Genomic DNA, 14,616 nt, shown 5'->3' on the forward strand with positions numbered 1-14,616 from the left:
TGCCTCATCATCGGCCAGCCCAAATCACTAAGGATAGAAACTTGAAGTTCAGCGAGGGTGTTGATCTCATTCTGTAGGTGATGAAATGTGTTATGAAAGTATTTCATTATGAAAGCATTTTTAAGGCTAAAGTTATGAAAATTCATATTTGGATTCTCGATTAGAAATAAAAAATACACATTCCAGCACGTTTGGAAATTCAGCACCTAATGGGCGAAAGGTTTATAGATAAATCATTATTAAAGGTCTACTGCAGCATTTTTAATGGTACATCTATGAAAACTGCTATTTAACTTCTCGGTTAGAAATAAAAAAAATACATATTTCATCGTTTATGGAAATTTAGTCCCTAAGCGGATGAAATAGGGGATGAAAATATTTTGCTATGAAACTATTTTTAAAGCTAAATCTATTAAAATTTTTGTTTGGATTCTCGGTCAGAAATTAAAAAACATACGTGTTTCAGTGTTTTCGGAAATTCCAACTCGAAGGGGGTTAAATAGGGGATCAAAATATTTATGTCCGCAGCTCGTGGTCGTGCGGTAGCGTTCTCGCTTCCCGCGCCCGGGTTCCCGGGTTCATTTCCCGGCGGGGTCAGGGATTTTCTCTGCCTCGTGATGACTGGGTGTTGTGTGATGACCTTAAGTTTAAGTAGTTCTAAGTTCTAGGGGACTGATGACCATAGATGTTAAGTCCCATAGATGTTAAGTCCCATGTTTATGAAAATATTCCGTCATGTTAAAACATTTTTAAAGCTTGATCTATGAGAACTGATGTTTGGCTTCTCGGTTAGAAATGGAGAAATATGTTATGGGGTGAAACTTTCGATGGATATATCATCACGAGACCTCAAAAGACAGGACCAACAAAGACGTTCGACTCCAGCTACCGAATTGGTTTACGGTCAGAAGTGCATTCGGAAAAGACCATGCTTTTATGGCCTTAATTAACATGAGAAGTTTAGAAGGTGTTGGAATTTATGAGCTGAGTCAAAGAAAGCTATTTGACAGACATCACGACAAATCGGCATTGTCAGAATTGCATAGAAAAAGAAATGATTCTTTAATACATTGATCTTTCAGTAGGTCTAGTAAAGGTCTACAAAATTATTTATGTTGTAATTACTACGCAAACACGAGAGAACCAGCGGACGCTAAGCTGATAAAAATTAATAAAGGATAAGTTGACATGTTGATTACGCTTCCGGAGAAGCCTTTGGGCTGCGTGACACACGATAAGTTCCACGTTGAAAACCGAAGCAGTTAAGACAGTGGTTAACGCACGTGACTCGCTTTGGGGAGGAATGTCGTTTAAATTGGTCGGGCGCCCTGATTTAGGTTTGTAGAGATATCTTAGGTCGACTAACGTAATACTAGGATCGTTGCTTCGGAAAGAATTGATTTTCGTCTCAGTTCTAGCACAACCACGGCTCTTAACATGTACATCTGGACTGTGAAGTGCAAGGCAGACGGTAGTTCCTATTGTACCAGTTATCAGGACCTTCACCCATTCCATTTAACATTTCCGTCTCAGTTCTTCACCAATCATGGCTCTTTACGTCTACATCTGGACTGTGAAGTACAAGGCAGACTGTAGATCCTATTTTACCAGGTTTCAGGACCTTTTCCCGTTCCATTTCACATTTCTGTCTCAGTTCTTGCACAATCACGGCGTTTTACATCTACATCCGGACTGTGATGTGCAAGGCAAACGGTACTTCCTATTGTACCAGCTAGTTGTAAGTAGGCTGTTTAGGTTCTCATATTGGTAACGCCGCCGCCACGTAGCGCTCTCTGTATGAAAATGAAATCACTGGCTGTGCTGTGTGCAGTCTGTGGCTGCTTTGCATTGTTGTAATACTCGCCATTGTAGTGTTAGGCAGCTGGCTGCGAACAGCGCGTAGCGTTGCGCAGTTGGAGGTGAGCCGCCAGCAGTGGTGGATGTGGGGAGAGAGATGGCGGAGTTTTGAAATTTGTCATGAACTGCTATATTTATATATGATGATATCAAGGTAAATACATTGTTTGTTCTCTATTAATATCTTTCATTTGCTAACTATCCCTATCAGTAGTTAGTGCCTTCCATAGTTTGAATCTTTTATTTAGCTGGCAGTAGTGGCGCTCGCTGTATTGCAGTAGCTTGAGCGGCGAAGATTTTTGTGAGGTAAGTGATTTGTGAAAGGTATAGTTTAATGTTAGTCAGGGCCATTCTTTTGTAGGGAATTTTGAAAGTCAGATTGCGTTGCGCTAAAGCTTAAGAGGGGGTAGACTATATAAGAACCTAACTATGGAGAATAGGGAAAGAATGCTTTGAAAGCTATATTTGGGCCCAAATGAGTATTGTACAATCAGAAATAATTATTTTGAAAGAAATATGAACAGAATACAGAAAGCAGGCTTAGATAGGACTTTTTGGGAATAATGATGAACAAAGGGAGATCTCCATGCAAAATACTGCAGTAAAACAAACCCTGTCCTTTCCCTTTTGTGTTATCCCACTATATGTTTGTGTACCCTTGTTTAGTTGTTTTCTTCCTGTCTCTGTGTAGTTTCATAGAATTTTTCCTCTTTTAATATTAAGCTACATTCACTATGATGAGGAATACTGTTATCCTCAAATATAATTGGCATTAATAATATGTTATTTACCTTATAAATATGCTTACACATTATTTATTCTGTTCTGTTTCAATGCTCATGTGTGAAGTTGATGTTTCGAAAGTGATTCTGATCTTTTATTTTTGTACTCATGTCATAATTCCTGTAACACTGATGTATATGTCTATTTCTATTCTTTTGTAAAGCCTGTACTACAAATGTTATCTATATTGTTATGTTTTTAATGATGTATTTTGTACCTTTATTGTATTCTTATGTTATAAAATTGTAATTGTCACCAGTTCATGATATTATTAACTTGTTAGTTACATTTCACTGCACACGTTTCTGTTGGTCATAGTATATGGACAATATGTGAGATGTAGGGACTGATAGTGTTTGCACGTGTGTTAATGATTCAGCAAGGGACTGGATAACAGCATTGCTGGTTCTAAGGACAATTCCAAAAACTTTGTGAGTGCACAAGTGGTGGTTATGGACTTGCTATATTATCCGCAAGACTCTTCAATGGTGATTGTGCACCTGCACAGTCACAACAGATGGCTGCTGGCTATCTCTAGAAGGACTACAGTGGGTCTGCATCTTTGATGACTCACCAGTACCATTATCTCTACAAGGACTACAGTGGGTCTACATCTTTGATGATCCATCAATACCATTATTTCTATAAGGACTACAGTGGGTCTGCACCTCTGGTGGCCCACCAATACCGTAATCTCTACCAGGACTACAGTGGGTCTGTTCTGTGATGACCTACCTACCAATACTCTTCAAAATTTCGACTGACTCTGCTGTGGGTTTGCTCTGTTGTGGCCCATTACCTGTCTGCATGTCGAGAGTCAGCACTGTCTTTCCATTGGAAGGACAACACTACTTCTTCAAGACTGCATGGAAATCCACTACTTCCGTGTGCATTTTCTTTTACTGCTCAGACTTTGAGAAAAACACTGCTATTCTCCTGTTATGTACGATTAGGACTGTCTTTATGGACTGTGAGACAATTTTAGCTTTTGACCAACATTGTATCAATAAGTGTGTGCATTTGATTTCTTTGTTATTGTAATTATGAAAAAAAATTTTCAATTCTGTATTGGCCACTGCCCAATCCAATTTGTAAAATTTTTTGTGGGGAGCATGGGGGCTATGTAAGTAGGCTGTTTAGGTTCTTATATTGGTAACGCCGCCGACACGTAGCGCTCTCTGTATGAAAATGAAATCACTGGCTGTGCTGTGTGCAGTCTGTGGCTGCTTTGCATTGTTGTAATACTCGCCATTGTAGTGTTAGGCAGCTGGCTGCGAACAGCGCGTAGCGTTGCGCAGTTGGAGGTGAGCCGCCAGCAGTGGTGGATGTGGGGAGAGAGATGGCGGACTTTTGAAATTTGTCATGAACTGCTATATTTATATATGATGATATCAAGGTAAATACATTGTTTGTTCTCTATTAATATCTTTCATTTGCTAACTATCCCTATCAGTAGTTAGTGCCTTCCATAGTTTGAATCTTTTATTTAGCTGGCAGTAGTGGCGCTCGCTGTATTGCAGTAGCTTGAGCAGCGAAGATTTTTGTGAGGTAAGTGATTTGTGAAAGGTATAGTTTAATGTTAGTCAGGGCCATTCTTTTGTAGGGAATTTTGAAAGTCAGATTGCGTTGCGCTAACAAAATATTGTGTGTCAGTTTAAGCACAGTCATGTAGAATTGTTCAAAGGGGACGTTTCACAGTTATCTGGACATTTTCCCGTTCCATTTTACATATGGAACTCAGGTAGAATGATTGCTTAAATGACTCAGCGAGCGCTCTGCTTAATCCGTCCTTGTCTTCGCTATCCCTACGGTAGTGATACGTGAGTAGGGAGAGGGGGTGGGTGATATATTCCATTCCTTAAAACTGGTTCTTGAAACTTTGAGAGCAGGTTTTCAGGGGACTGTCTGCGTCGTCTTCAAGTGTTTGCCAACTAAGCTTTTTCACCCTCTCGTAACGTTTTCCCATGGGTCACACAAACATATGATCATATGTACTGCCATATTTGTATTCATTCAATATCCCCTGTTAGTCATATTTAATATGTGTCCCATACCCTCTAGTAGTATTCTAGGAGAGGTCGCACTAGTGCTTTTAAGCACTGTTATTTGAAAACTAACTGCGTTTTCCCAGTATACTGCCAGTGAACCGAAGTCTGTCACGTGATTGATCTATATCTGAGCCTATGTGACTGTTCCATTTCACACCCTTAAATATTGTTATTCGCGGATATTTGTATGAGTTGAGCGATTCCAATAGTGACTCACTGATGTTGTTGTCATATGACACCAGGTTTTTTTTTTATTTTCTGAAGTGTACAGTTTTACGTTTCTAAACATTTGAAGCGAGTTACGAATATTTGTATGTCTTTGAAATCTTATCAAAACCTGACCGAATTAAATAACTTCTTCTCTGCTGGGCTCACAACTTGCCTAAGGTCGTATACGACATCTTCTTTATAACGTTGTCAAAATTAGCTCCAAATTGTTTATTTCTGGTTGATTACAGACGTTCACAAAAAGCTTTTTTCGGCAAGTGTGCAATCATCAAGAGTTCATCTAGATAGAAGGACATCCATAAACCGTTTTGGAACTCTGTTGTTCATATAGTTGACTTTCTACATAAATTTCAGGTTATTTTTTGACTGATGTAAAATGACAGAAACGTGCCAAGATGCACCGTCTGAACAACTTGTCATTTTACAACAGTCACGGAACGTTCCAATGATGCATCATAGGAACGATTTGTCGTTTTACAACTGTCAAAAACAACCCGAAAATTCCTATAGAACCTAAATATGTGACCTATGTTAAAAATACAGTACTTAAAAGAACTTACGTTCTAAGGTGATTTATGTACGCCAGTCCATCTAGATGAACGTTTGATAATGGCTCATATGCCAAAACAAACTAGTCGCGAATTTACGTAATCAAGCTGAAATAAATAATTTGCAACTAATTTTGTCGATATTATTATGAAGATTTGACAGAATGTTTCTGCAGCTGCTTTTTTCGACGATATTGCGTCATGTTCGAAACACCTCAAGTTACTAATGGTATCGTCTGCAAGGTCATTAATGTACAAATAGAACAGCGATGGTCCCAACACAGTTTACTGTGGCACATCGGAAGTTACACCTTTCGATGACTCTGCATCCAAGATAACGTGCAGCATCATCCCTATCAATAAATTCTCAATCCAGTCGCAAATTTCGCTTAATACCCCATATTTATTCTCCGTCTCCAATGAGTACACGGTCGATGGGACGTAGAACCATAACCTCGTTCCTTTGCTTTCTTGTTGAAAATCTGAAATGAGTTCGGGGAAAGGACGGAGGCGGATACAGTCCTGGTAGTTAGACGGCCGCATGTAGGGACGGACGCTGGACAGCCCTGGTGGCTGGATCAGCGGCTGCCCACGCGCCTGCGGGCTACGCGCTCGTGCAGAACGCAGTCAGCCAGACAGACACTTTTGGTTCTGCTTGCGGAAGGACCACTTTGCAGGTAGTCTGACCACGACAGCGCCCCCTTCCGTGGCGTGGCGATTCTTCCTCTTCATTACACCTAGTTACTCAATGCCCATCGATCTACCTTGCGTTAACTGAGGTTCACGAGCCGTCCTCTCCCATAGCCTGCCACTATATACACAAAAAAAGAAAAAAAAAACGGTTGCTATCTTCAGTCTCGAGATTACGTAACTACTGCATCCTACATCCGTTGGAACCTGTTGATTATATCCAAGCCTCGGTCGTCCTCCACACTATTCCCGATTACCAAACCGACGTTTCCTTGAACCCCAAAATGTGTGCCATCAACCAGTCCCTTCTTTCACTCAATTTTTGTCATACTTTTCTTTCCTGCCCAACTCGGCCCAGTACATTCTCATTAGCATCCGCCTGCAGCACCATATCAAATGCTTCTACACTACTGGTCATTAAAATTGCTACACCACGAAGATGACGTGCTACAGACGCGAAATTTAACCGACAGGGAGAAGATGCTGTGATATGATAATTATTAGCTTTTCAGAGCATTCACACTAGGTTGGCGCCGGTGGCCACACCTACAAGTGCTGACATGAGGAAAGTTTCCAACCGATTTCTCATATACAAACAGCAGTTTGTAACGCCGGAAATGCATATCCTCCTATTTCCATCTATTGCACTGCAAATTTTTTTCCTTATTTTGTCACCTGAAGATATGACATTTCTGTCTCTTTATATATTGTAATTGGTTGGTTGGTTGTTTCGGGGAAGGAGACCAGACAGCGAGGTCATCGGTCTCATCGGATTAGAGAAGGACGGGGAAGGAAGTCGGCCGTGCCCTTTGAAAGGAACCATCCCGGCATTTGCCTGGAGCGATTTAGGGAAATCACGGAAAACCTAAATCAGGATGGCCGCACGCGGGATTGAACCGTCGTCCTCCCGAATGCGAGTCCAGTGTCTAACCACTATATATTGTAATTGTTTTACTGTTTATATATATATATATATATATATATATATATATATATATATATATATATATATATATGCATTTATGTTGGTTTGTTTTGTGAATATTATTTGTACACTCTTGGAAATGGAAAAAAGAACACATTGACACCGGTGTGTCAGACCCACCATACTTGCTCCGGACACTGCGAGAGGGCTGTACAAGCAATGATCACACGCACGGCACAGCGGACACACCAGGAACCGCGGTGTTGGCCGTCGAATGGCGCTAGCTGCGCAGCATTTTTGCACCGCCGCCGTCAGTGTCAGCCAGTTTGCCGTGGCATACGGAGCTCCATCGCAGTCTTTAACACTGGTAGCATCCCGCGACAGCGTGGACGTGAACCGTATGTGCAGTTGACGGACTTTGAGCGAGGGCGTATAGTGGGCATGCGGGAGGCCGGGTGGACCTACCGCCGAATTGCTCAACACGTGGGGCGTGAGGTCTCCACAGTACATCGATGTTGTCGCCAGTGGTCGGCGGAAGGTGCACGTGCCCGTCGACCTGGGACCGGACCGCAGCGACGCACGGATGCACGCCAAGACCGTAGGATCCTACGCAGTGCCGTAGGGCACCGCACCGCCACTTCCCAGCAAATTAGGGACACTGTTGCTCCTGGGGTATCGGCGAGGACCATTCGCAACCGTCTCCATGAAGCTGGGCTACGGTCCCGCACACCGTTAGGCCGTCTTCCGCTCACGCCCCAACATCGTGCAGCCCGCCTCCAGTGGTGTCGCGACAGGCGTGAATGGAGGGACGAATGGAGACGTGTCGTCTTCAGCGATGAGAGTCGCTTCTGCCTTGGTGCCAATGATGGTCGTATGCGTGTTTGGCGCCGTGCAGGTGAGCGCCACAATCAGGACTGCATACGACCGAGGCACACAGGGCCAACATCTGGCATCATGGTGTGGGGAACGATCTCCTACACTGGCCGTACACCACTGGTGATCGTCGAGGGGACACTGAATAGTGCACGGTACATCCAAACCGTCATCGAACCCATCGTTCTACCATTCCTAGACCGGCAAGGGAACTTGCTGTTCCAACAGGACAATGCACGTCCGCATGTATCCCGTGCCACCCAACCTGCTCTAGAAGGTGTAAGTCAACTACCCTGGCCAGCAAGATCTCCGGATCTGTCCCCCATTGAGCATGTTTGGGACTGGATGAAGCGTCGTCTCACGCGGTCTGCACGTCCAGCACGAACGCTGGTCCAACTGAGGCGCCAGGTGGAAATGGCATGGCAAGCCGTTCCACAGGACTACATCCAGCATCTCTACGATCGTCTCCATGTGAGAATAGCAGCCTGCATTGCTGCGAAAGGTGGATATACACTGTACTAGTGCCGACATTGTGCATGCTCTGTTGCCTGTGTCTATGTGCCTGTGGTTCTGTCAGTGTGATCATGTGATGTATCTGACCCCAGGAATGTGTCAATAAAGTTTCCCCTTCCTGGGACAATGAATTCACGGTGTTCTTATTTCAATTTCCAGGAGTGTATTTATACTCTGGGTGTGGCCTAGGGAAAACTATGCTATCGAACGAATACATCGATAGGTCGTGTGGAGAACCAAAGTGTTTAGGATCTTTGGTAGTGTTAACTCTGTCGCGTGGAGCGCGGGCAGAGCAGAGGGAGTCTGGCTGGGGTGGTGCAGTGGAGCAAGTGCGTTGTGTGAAGCTCCCGCGAGTTTCCGCGCTTTCGGGGTTTGGCAGCAAGTAATTGCGCTCGACTTGCGATGATAGTTTCTGACATGGTGTCGCGGACGGGAAGCATTAGCTGGCGCACATCAAGAGCCCGTTTCGTCTGGTGACCGTGTCGAGAAGAAGGCGTGCCAACATCCAGCTTCTGCAACGGCGACGGCCGACAATGAGTGACTGTCGCCACCTCCTCGATCGATGGCTTCAAACCTTCAATCAGCCAACAAGGAAGACTGGAAGCACGTAAAGTTTTAGAACTGTATGGCAGACCTCAGCTTTTCATACTTTTAAAATTGTTGCATCACAAAATTACAGCAACTTAGCATGAACGTTTGTTGCTCATTGTCCAAATTGCATTGCCAAGCAGGGTCCCTTCCTTTTCCGAAATGAGCCCGAGTGTCGTTGAAATTCAAACGCCAGCATCATTCGATTTCACTGCTTTAATTTCAAAGTTCAGTTAAGGTATTCACAGCTGGCTACAATATTTAGATTACACAGGCACAAATTGTGAGTGCGAGTTTTGTTACCGTATTTTAGTTACCTGTGACTCCAGCTCAGCTTGGTACGTACTAAATTTTACTATTGTCAATTGTTCAGAATCATTTAATTCAAGTTCAAAGTTAAATCTCTTATTTCTAAATTGCGTAGATTCAAGTAGCTTTTGAAATGATTGTTGAGGTAGTCCAAGACTAACCGTATTTTACTGAATTTCGATGTGCTTCGGAAAGAAAGCTCACTATTAACCTCAGTCACTAAATTTACTTTCGATTTTCCGGTTTTATTAATTCTTTTGCTAAATTAAGTCAGAGTGTAGCGAATTTTATTACTTCTGACAAACTTTCAGTTTTCACACTACACGTGTCAACCTCCAGTTGCCACGCTTCTAATGCTAATTATATGTGTAATAACCTTTCTTTTTTCAGTTACTATAGTAATTGTCCTTAGGACTGGCGACCGTAATTTCCCCCAAATCTCAAATATGTAATTACCGCTAGTTAATTGTTAACGTAACGGCCGCACATTTACTTTCTTTACTAACTTTACCCCTTTTCAAAATTAATTTCCACCAGTTTCATTTGCATTTTTCCTTTCATTTAGAAGTAACCCTTTCCTCCCTCTTAACCGACGAATTGACTTCGGTGACGATTGCTTTTCCCAAATTTCCATTAGGTACACGCGGTTTAATTTTTCACTGTCATTAAGGTCGATAAGTGAGGGGGAGGTTACAAGTTGACCGGCGTTGCCTGATGAAACGTTGTTGTGATGCCTCGTGTAAGGAGGAGAAATGCGTACCATTCCGTTTCCGACTTTGATAAAGGTCGGATTGTAGCCTATCGCGATTGCGGTTTATCGTATCGTGACATTGCTACTCGCGTTGGTAGAGATCCAATGACTAATACGAGAATATGGAATCGATGGGTTCAGGAGGGTAATACGGAACGCCGTGCTGGATCTCTACGATCTCGTATCACTAGCAGTCGAGATGACAGCCATCTTATCCGCATGGCTGTAACGGATCTTGCAGCCACGTCTCGATCCCTGAGTCAACAGATGGGGACGTTTGCAAGACAACAACCATCTGCACGAATAGTTCGACGACGTTTGCAGCAGCATGGACTATCAGCTCCGAGACCATGGCTGCGGTTACCCTTGACGCTGCATCAGAAACAGGAGTTCCTGCGATGGTCTACTCAACGACGAACCTGGGTGCACGAATGGCAAAACGTCATTTTTTCGGTTGAATCCAGATTCTGTTTACAGCATCATGATGGTCGCATCCGTGTTTGGCGACATCGCAGTGAACGCACATTGGAAGCGTGTATTCGTCATTGCCATACTGGCGTATCACCCGGCGTGATGGTATGGGGTGACATTGGTTACACGTCTCGGTCACCTCTTGTTCACATTGACGGCACTTTAAACAGTGGACGTTACATTTCCGATGCGTTGCGACCCGTCGCTCTAACCTTCATTCTATCCCTGCGAAGCCCTACATTTCTACATCTACATTTATACTCCGCAAGCCACCCAACGGTCGCGGGAAGAACGACTGTCGGAATGCCACCGTGCGCGCTCGAATCTCTCTAATTTTACATTCGTGATCTCCTCGGGAGGTATAAGTAGCGGGAAGCAATATATTGGATACCTCATCCAGAAACGCACACTCTCGAAACCTGGCGATCAAGCTACACCGCGATGCAGAGCGCCTCTCTTGCAGAGTCTGCCACTTGAGTTTATTAAACATCTCCGTAACGCTATCACGGTTACCAAATAACCCTGTGACGAAACGCGCCGCTCTTCTATGGATCTTCTCTATCTCCTCTGTCAACCCGATCTGGTACGGATCCCACACTGATGAACAATACTCAAGTATAGGTCGAACGAGTGTTTTGTAAGCCACCTCCTTTGTTGATGGACTACATTTTCTAAGGACTCTCCCAATGAATCTCAACCTGGTACCCGCCTTACCAACAATTAATTTCATATGATCATTCCACTTCAAATCGTTCCGCATGCATACCCCCAGATATTTTACAGAAGTAACTGCTACCAGTGTTTGTTCCGCTATCATATAATCATACAATAAAGGATCCTTCTTTCTATGTATTCGCAATACATTACATTTGTCTATGTTAAGGGTCGGTTGCCACTCCCTGCACCAAGTGCCTATTCGCTGCAGATCTTCCAGCGTTTCGCTAGCTGTGAAAAGCCGCATGGAACTTCCGACACTATCTACTAGGTCATTTATATATATCGTGAAAAGCAATGGTCCCATAACACTCCCCTGTGGCACACCAGAGGTTACTTTAACGTCTGTAGACGTCTCTCCATTGAGAACAACATGCTGTGCTCTATTTGCTAAAAACTCTTCAATCCAGACACACAGTTGGTCTGATATTCCGTAGGCTCTTACTTTGTTTATCAGGCGACAATGCGGAACTGTATCGAACGCCTTCCGGAAGTCAAGGATAATAGCATCTACCTGGGAGCCTGTATCTAATATTTTCTGAGTCTCATGAAGAAATAAAGCGAGTTGGGTCTCACACGATCGCTGTTTCCGGAATCCATGTTGATTCCTACAGAATAGATTTTGGGTTTTCAGAAACCACATGATACGCCAGCAAAAAACATGTTCTAAAATTCTACAACAGATCGACGCCAGAGATATAGGTCTATAGTTTTGCGCATCTGTTCGACGACCCTTCTTGAAGACTGGGTCTACCTGTGCTCTTTTCCAATCATTTGGAACCTTCCGTTCTTCTAGAGACTTGCGGTACACGGCTGTTAGAAGGGCGACAAGTTCTTTCGCGTACTCTGTGTAGAATCGAATTGGTATCCCGTCAGGTCCAGTGGACTTTCCTCTGTTGAGTGACTCCAGTTGCTTTCCTATTCCTTGGACACTTATTTCGATGTCAGCCATTTTTTCGTTTGTGCGAGGAGTTAGAGAAAGAATTGCAGTGCGGTCTTCCGCTGTGAAACAGCTTTGGAAAAAGGTGTTTAGTATTTCAGCTTTACGCGTGTCATCCTCTGTTTCAATGCCATCATCATCCCGGAGTGTCTGGATATGCTGTTTCGAGCCACTTACTGATTTAACGTAAGACTAGAACTTCCTAGGATTTTCTGTCAAGTCGGTACATAGAATTGTACTTTCGAAATCACTGAACGCTTCACGCATAGCACACCCTACGCTAACTTTGACATCGTTTATCTTCTGTTTGTCTGAGAGGTTTTGGCTGCGTTTAAACTTGCAGTGAAGCTCTCTTTGCTTTCGCAGTAGTTTTCTAACTTTGTTGTTGAACCACGGTGGGTTTTTCCCGTCCCTCACAGTTTTACTCGGTACGTACTTGTCTAAAACGCATTTTACGATTGCCTTGAACGTTTTCTGTAAACACTCAACATTGTGTGTCGGAACAGAAATTTTCGTTTTGATCTGTTAGGTGGTCTGAAATCTGCCTTCTATAACTCTTGCTAAACAGATAAACCTTCCTCCCCTTTTTTATATTCCTATTTACTTCCATATTCAGGGATGCTGCAACGGCCTTATGATCACTGATTCCGTGTTCTGCGCTTACAGAGTCGAAAAGTTCGGGTCTGTTTGTTATCAGTAGGTCCAAGATGTTATCTCCACGAGTCGGTTCTCTGTTTAATTGCTCGAGGTAATTTTCGGATAGTGCACTCAGTATAATGTCACTCGATGCTCTGTCCCTACCACCCATCCTAAACATCTGAGTGTCCCAGTCTATATCGGGTAAATTGAAATCTCCACCTAAGGCTATAACATGCTGAGAAAATTTATGTGAAATGTATTCCAGAGTTTCTCTCAGTTGTTCTGCCACTAATGCTGCTGAGTCGGGAGGTCGGTAAAAGGAGCCAATTATTAACCTAGCTCGGTTGTTGAGTGTAACCTCCACCCACAATAATTCACAGGAACTATCCACATCTACTTCACTAAAGGATAAACTGCGAGTACTACTAACAGCGACAAACACGCCACCACCGGTTGCATGCAATCTATCCTTTCTAAACACCGTCTGTGCCTTTGTAAAAATTTCGGCAGAATTTATCTCTGGCTTCAGCCAGCTTTCCGTACCTATAACGATTTCAACCTCGGTGCTTTCTATCGGCGCTTGAAGTTCCGGTACTTTACCAATGCAGCTTCGACAATTTACAATTACAATACCGATTGCTGCTTGGTCCCCGCATGTCCTGACTTTGCCCCGCACCCTTTGAAGCTGTTGCTCTTTCTGTACTTGCCCGAGGTCATCTAACCTAAAAAACCGCCCAGCCCACGCCACACAACCCCTGCTACCCGTATAGCCACCTGCTGCGTGTAGTGGACTCCTGACCTATCCAGTGGAGCCCGAAACCCCACCACCCTATGGCGCAAGTCGAGGAATCTGCAGCCCACACGGTCGGAGAACCGTCTCAGCCTCTGATTCAGACCTTCCACTCGGCTCTGTACCAAAGGTCCGCAGTCAGTCATGTCGACGATGCTGCAGATGTTGAGCTCTGCTTTCATCTCGCTAGTGAGACTGGCAGTCTTCACCAAATCAGATAGCCGCCGGAAGCCAGAGAGGATTTCCTCCGATCCATAGCGACACACATCATTGGTGCCGACATGAGCGACTACCTGCAGATGGGTGCACCCTGTATCTTTCATGGCATCCGGAAGGACCCTTTCCACATCTGGAATGACTCCCCCCGGTATGCACACGGAGTGCACATTGGTTTCCTTCCCCTCTCCTGCTGCCATATCCCTAAGGGGCCCCATGCCGTTGGTTACACATCTCGGTCACCCGTTGTTCGCATTGACGGCACTTTGAACAGTGGACGTTACATTTCAGATGTGTTACGACCCGTGGCTCTACCCTTCATTCGATCCCAGCGAAACCCTACATTTCAGCAAGATAATGCACGACCGCATGTTGCAGGCCCTGTACGGGCCTTTCTGGATACAGAAAATGTTCGACTACTGCCCTGGTCAGCACATTCTCCAGATCTCTCACCATTTGAAAACATCTGGTCAATGGTGGCCGAGCAACTGGCTCGTCACAATACGCCAGTCACTACTCTTGATGAACTGTGGTATCGTGTTGAAGCTGCATGGGCAACTGTACCTGTAAACGCCATCCAAGCTCTGTTTGACTCAATGCCCAGGCGTATCAAGGCCATTATTACGCCCAGAGGTGGTTGTTCTGGGTACTGATTTCTCAAAATCTATGCACCCAAATTGCGTGAAAATGTAATCACATGTCAGTTCTAGTAAAATATATTTGTCCAATGAAT

The sequence above is a fragment of the Schistocerca americana genome, chromosome 3 (genome assembly GCF_021461395.2).
Source record: "Schistocerca americana isolate TAMUIC-IGC-003095 chromosome 3, iqSchAmer2.1, whole genome shotgun sequence".
In the NCBI taxonomy this organism is placed as follows: domain Eukaryota; kingdom Metazoa; phylum Arthropoda; class Insecta; order Orthoptera; family Acrididae; genus Schistocerca; species Schistocerca americana.